The sequence below is a fragment of the Sinocyclocheilus grahami genome, unplaced genomic scaffold, assembly GCF_001515645.1.
Source record: "Sinocyclocheilus grahami isolate Dianchi unplaced genomic scaffold, SAMN03320097.WGS_v1.1 scaffold446.1, whole genome shotgun sequence".
Taxonomy (NCBI): domain Eukaryota; kingdom Metazoa; phylum Chordata; class Actinopteri; order Cypriniformes; family Cyprinidae; genus Sinocyclocheilus; species Sinocyclocheilus grahami.
Window position 1 is genome coordinate 827715 of NW_015505625.1, and position 7099 is coordinate 834813.

Genomic DNA, 7099 nt, shown 5'->3' on the forward strand with positions numbered 1-7099 from the left:
ACTGATTATAATTACTTATACTGTCTTTTTACGCGTTGCATTGCATCGCGCCGCGTAAACATAAAACCACGTCTACATTTGTGATCGGAGAAACGACAAAAAACTAGCACTGCTCAAAACCCGCGTTTGAATCGTCAGTGGCAAATCCTTTAAATATGAAAACGTACTTACAGGCTGTGAGTCAGCATTATTTGTCAGAACACCGGCATTGTAGTCTACTCTCCCAGGTTCAGGAAACAGTCCTTGTCTGCCATAAAATGCGTTGCTCACATCTGACTATTTGGGTTGAACTGTTCTGGAACAGTGTTGTAAATACAACTTAATCACTGATTTCTAGTTGTGCCCTCTTTTGGAAGGCCAAACAAAGTAGTTTCGCTTTCACAATGAAACACACAGCGTCTCCACGACATGGTGGCGTCAGCAACAATACTACAGCGAGAATAAAAGTTACGCCTTCTTTCTTTGCGTGAACATTTGGGTGGCGTTATGCAAATCTTCCCACATCGTGACTTAGACATGTGGGGGCATTTAAACGAGGCGTTTTAGGAGGGCGTGGACGAGTCTTAACTTTTATAAAAAATATCTCTTTGGGTTTGAGACTTTAGTCTTTGCAACTTTAGGGATCTTATCTATTCACGAACAGCTTGTAACACTCCAAAGAGAAAGGAAAACTTGAAATCGCATTATGTGACCCCTTTAATGTTAATTTATTAAATATATGTGATTAATTAATTTATTATTAAATAAACTTTAGTATTGGTTTCGTTTTTTGGCTACATGAAAACTGAATTTCAGGTTTATTTAAATCTAAATCTTTATGTGCATTACTAATGGCCAGTTTTTAATGTCATCATAAATATGTAATTATTATTTTATAGCCATATAAATATATATATTTAAAATTTTTGGCCAAATTGTGTAGCCCTTCAAACAACCACTGAAAGCAACCACTTTATCAGAAAAATCGCATGTGATTTTTTCCCCCCCCTCCCCAAAACACTAATCCCTAACTATGAGCAATAGCATAATGATACATGCCTTAAACACCACTAAAATTAAATATATAGTAAAATTGTTGGGTGAAATAATTCCATAACTGGTAGGAGGCCGAATGCAGGCTGCATGGAGGCGCTCTCAGCAGTGGGGTAATGGTTTAATACGATTAAACCTTTGTCAAGCTCCTCAGCTTGAAGCCCATAGAGGACATGAAACAAGAGAGTGACTTCCTCCCACCCCTGCTGAGATGGCAGCATTGTAGTCCTTCACTTCAGAAGAACTTCCTCCTGCCTTGAAATTGCGAGAGAAGAATACATCAACCAATTTACACGCTCAACCTGGGGTTAATTAGGCCTGTGTTTCTGTCATTTCGCTGAAGAAGAAAGTTCTCTGGCCTATGACAGATTACCTGTATTAACATATCACGTATACACAGAAAGTAATGTGTAATATATGTCTCCGTTTTTAATAAAAGGTTTATTTACTTACACAAGCTCAACTGGAGTAATTTGACCGAACAAGACCCGTTATTAATAGAGGAAATGAGCAATATGGCCAGAGGTGTAGTGTTTCTTGTTTCTCATTTACAATATTATGGCATACAGAGGTTGAGTTAACACGAAAATCTCCATTTATCCAATGTTACAAACATTTGTAATTCAAAATGCATCATTTTGACAGATAAACAGGGAGGTATTTGGTCTGTTGAATTTCTCTAGAAACATTCCCACTGTAGAATATGGTAATACGGATCAGGGTTGTAGCTAGTCGGGTGAAGTTATGGGTTCAGAGGATCTCAGAACAAATTCTACATTTTAAAAAGGAATGGAGCCCAGAGCAACATACAGTCAAGGGGTCCTGATTCCCAGACATGCTCCTGAATCCTGATAGCATTTAGAAGTGAAGAAATTTAGAGAAAACAAAGTTTTAAAGCTCTCCATGAGAGGAGAGAGATGGGAGTGAGGATTTAGGGAGGAAAACCCACGAGAAAACGAATTCATGAGATATTGTTTACTACATCATGTGCGCTAATTGTCAGAATGATAATTTAGTACTGTTTTGTCTAAATAAATACAAAATGCTACAAGTGAATTTAGGAATCACAATGTAATGTACTGTATGAAAATGGATATTCATTCCGAGGTTTGTTAAATTAAATTATTTGTGGTGTTTTAAATTTACATGTAAAAAGGGAAATACACAATTAAATATCCAATATCAGCCAGAAACTGATATGCTACTGATATATTATGCATCCATGATATGTAGACTATGTCAGATGTATCATTTTTAATTATTGAAAATGCTAATGTTGTGTATGCTAAAATGAAATGTACATAATGCCATATGCTACCGTTCAGAAGTTTGGGGTCAGATTGATTGATTGATACTTTTATTCAACATGGATGCTTGAAATTGATGAAAAATGACAGTAAAGACATTTATAACATGAACTAAAACTAAAATAATGTTGTTGTATTTAAAAAAAAAAAACTTTAAACAAAATTTAGAAATGTTGTCTTGGCAACTAACTGAAATATGTTTAAGTTAAGGCACTAAAATTACTAGAAATAAAACTGCACTAAAACTGAAATAAAAAAGAAATTAAACTGAAATAAAGAAATTAATTAAATGGAAATTACATTATTTTAACTAAATTAATTCAATGAAATGTTTTAAATTAAAAACATTAAATTAAAATTCAGCTTTGATCACAGCAATAAATTACATTTTAACACATATTCAAACAGTTATTTTAAACTGTATATTTCACAATATTACAGTTTTACTGTATTTTTGATCAAATAAATGCAGCCTTGGTGAGACTTCTATCAAAATCATTAAACATAAAAAATTCTTACCAGCCCAATGGTAGTGTGAAGTTTTTTTTAATTTTCAGGAAAATTAAAATAATGATGGGTGAAAATAGAGCATGACCGAACATTTTCAGCTCATCAAAGTGAGGAATAGTGATTGTTTTTAGCACAGCCTCTGGTGGTTTATTCTCTGTGGAAACTTGTACTATATTTGTGCTGACAGATGCAGCTGCTACAGGGCAAAACCCTGCGGCTCTGAACAAAGATCAAAACCTCTGAAGAGCTCCGTCGACTTCTCGTTTTCCCCCTTTCCATGACTACTTTGTCTTCCTCAGTCACGCAAACACCCGCTGGCATAATCAATGGGGATTCATCTCCCGTGCATTGGGAATTCTGTGCTAGATGGGAATCTGGAATTCAGCATAAATTATGAGGAATTGGCCTTGTTTGGAGGAGAGGCTGAGTTCCCTCCAGATCATTACACGCACGTTCCTGAGCCAGCAGCTGACAGACGTGCTCTCTGAAGGTTGCGTATAATGACGGTCCCGTGACTCCCACTCTGATATAAAATATTAACCTGAGCTCATTTTGGGCCGATGGATCAGAGGAGACAAAGACTTATCGTTCACAGAAAGCCTGGTCCACTTTGTTGCTTGGAGGGTCTAGATGAATATCGTTAAGATACGGTATATGGTTTTACAAACTGTTAAACATTACAGACGAACCTCTTACCAGCCGTTTGGCTCTCAAACGTTCATGTGTAGTTTGTCTTCTGTTGCTCATGTACAGCAGGGGGTTTTTACACCGATCGCACAAACACAACAGCAAAAGCTCTCACACACCTGCTGATATTTCCCAGGATGGCGCTCATTGTTTTTTTCCTCTAATGAATATTGACATTGTGATTTCATGCATGTCTGTCAGCGCAGTAATGATGCAGCAAGATTCTCCAGGCAACAGACAATCTGCTGCTAGTCATGTCAGATTCAGCCATCAAAGCACACCGAGTCTGATTTGGTGATGAAATATGTTTGCCAAATCGTTTTACAACTTTCCATAATATGCCAATTATTTTTTTCTTTCTTTTTAGTGAATCTCTGTTGTCTTGATGCAAACATGGCGTTCTCACCAAGTGTGACACGTTACACCAGCAATGATTGAATCGCATCTGTTCCATCTCCGAAACAGATGTAACATTATAATTTGTTGCTGAGTAAAAAAGTATTGATTCCTCTGTGCCGTTAAACCAGGTGTGTTATTCAGATTAACTAGTTCAACTAACTTGCTTAGCAAGTTTCACTTTAAATTGGTGCTTTACCGAAAATTAGTTGACAACTGACCAAAGAAAAGTTAATGTCCACCTACTGGGTGATACTAAAAATGCTATTTACCTTGCATTTTGAATTACAGAACCCTACCACTGCACAAAATCGTGCTTTCATAGCTAGAAGCACTTATAAAACAAAATAGTATAGCATTTTAACATCAGCCATTTATCTGTTAATGAGCATAACATTGATATTAGAAACTTTAATTGTACTCACCTATTTCCTTTATAATTATTAATATTATAGAGTGTTGCAGGAATGAGTCCAAAAAACCCAGATACAAGTTGCATTTTAGCACTTCTAGTTCCATCGTCCTGAAGTCAATGGTTTTTGGTTGAATGCCTGAAATAAGGTCTGTGGTGAACACGCGCTCAAAATATTTTCACGTTTTACTCTACGGCATAAAATACATTAGTAGTACACCCTTGTGATTTTACTTTATTTGAGCTTTTATTTATCTTTAAATAGGTGGTTGTTAACAAGTGGTTAAATGATACACCATACTGTAACTACAACTGTAGTGTAGTTTGTTTATAGTCTACGTTTAGCTTTTTTAATTAAGGCTTCAAAATTCATGGCAGTTGTTTATTTGTGAAGATTATTAATCATAAGCTTTTGTTGGTTAAAGACCTTTTTTCTGCAGTTGTCCAAAGGTCAGTTAAAATGCCATATTAATTTTTCATCGAGGAAACTTACAAAATTACATAATCCCAACAGGATGATGATGATGATTATTATTATTGACAATTATATAAAACAAAATAATACAGAATTTCAACATCAGCCGTTTACCAGTTGCCTGTCATACATGGAAATGATCAGTTTATTGCTATTGACCAGAATTGTAATATTGGTGCATCTCAGTATTTTATTTGTCTAGCTTTTTTTTCTATTCTTTTTTTTTTTTTTTTTTTAATCTAAAAGCACATCAGAGTTAACAAGTGGTTAAATGATACACCAAACTGTAACTACAACTGTAGTGTAGTTTGTTTATAGTCTACGTTTAGCTTTTTTAATTAAGGCTTCAAAATTCATGGCAGTTGTTTATTTGTGAAGATTATTAATCATAAGCTTTTGTTGGTTAAAGACCTTTTTTTCTGCAGTTGTCCAAAGGTCAGTTAAAATGCCATATTAATTTTTCATCGAGGAAACTTACAAAATTACATAATCCCAACAGGATGATGATGATGATTATTATTATTGACAATTATATAAAACAAAATAATACAGAATTTCAACATCAGCCGTTTACCAGTTGCCTGTCATACATGGAAATGATCAGTTTATTGCTATTTTTTTCTAAAAGCACATCAAATGTGAGCAGCCCCTTAAGAAATATCGGTAACAGTTTAGAGAATACATATTCCGTATTAACTTTATACATTATACAGAGTTTTCCCTCAATAAACTGATTTGCTGTTTATTAATAGTTAGTAAGGTAGTTGTTAAGTTTAGGTATGGGGTGGATTAAAGGATCTAGAATATGGTCATGCAGAATAAGGCATTAATATGTGCCTAATAAGTATCAATAGACAGCCAATATGCTATTACTATGCATGGTAATAAGCAACTAGTTAATAGTGAGAACTGGTCCTTAAAATAAAGTGTTACTGAAAACATCTCATCACATCTGATGAACATGTCTGTAACGATTGAGGCGTCGTGACAATGAAGTGGGGATCCAATAGCAGGCTTTATTAAAAAGAGCATAGTCAGGACAGGCAGGGTCAGATACCAGCAAACAATAACATCCAAGGCACAGACAAAAGAGTAATCCAACAAGACAGGCAATGATCAGGGCAGGCAGGACACGTTACACCAGCAATGATTGAATCGCATCTGTTCCATCTCCGAAACAGATGTAACATTATAATTTGTTGCTGAGTAAAAAAGTATTGATTCCTCTGTGCCGTTAAACCAGGTGTGTTATTCAGATTAACTAGTTCAACTAACTTGCTTAGCAAGTTTCACTTTAAATTGGTGCTTTACCGAAAATTAGTTGACAACTGACCAAAGAAAAGTTAATGTCCACCTACTGGGTGATACTAAAAATGCTATTTACCTTGCATTTTGAATTACAGAACCCTACCACTGCACAAAATCGTGCTTTCATAGCTAGAAGCACTTATAAAACAAAATAGTAGAGCATTTTAACATCAGCCATTTATCTGTTAATGAGCATAACATTGATATTAGAAACTTTAATTGTACTCACCTATTTCCTTTATAATTATTAATATTATAGAGTGTTGCAGGAATGAGTCCAAAAAACCCAGATACAAGTTGCATTTTAGCACTTCTAGTTCCATCGTCCTGAAGTCAATGGTTTTTGGTTGAATGCCTGAAATAAGGTCTGTGGTGAACACGCGCTCAAAATATTTTCACGTTTTACTCTACGGCATAAAATACATTAGTAGTACACCCTTGTGATTTTACTTTATTTGAGCTTTTATTTATCTTTAGATAGGTGGTTGTTAACAAGTGGTTAAATGATACACCAAACTGTAACTACAACTGTAGTGTAGTTTGTTTATAGTCTACGTTTAGCTTTTTTAATTAAGGCTTCAAAATTCATGGCAGTTGTTTATTTGTGAAGATTATTAATCATAAGCTTTTGTTGGTTAAAGACCTTTTTTTCTGCAGTTGTCCAAAGGTCAGTTAAAATGCCATATTAATTTTTCATCGAGGAAACTTACAAAATTACATAATCCCAACAGGATGATGATGATGATTATTATTATTGACAATTATATAAAACAAAATAATACAGAATTTCAACATCAGCCGTTTACCAGTTGCCTGTCATACATGGAAATGATCAGTTTATTGCTATTGACCAGAATTGTAATATTGGTGCATCTCAGTATTTTATTTGTCTAGCTTTTTTTTCTATTCTTTTTTTTTTTTTTTTTTTTATCTAAAAGCACATCAAATGGGAGCAGCCCCTTAAGAAATATC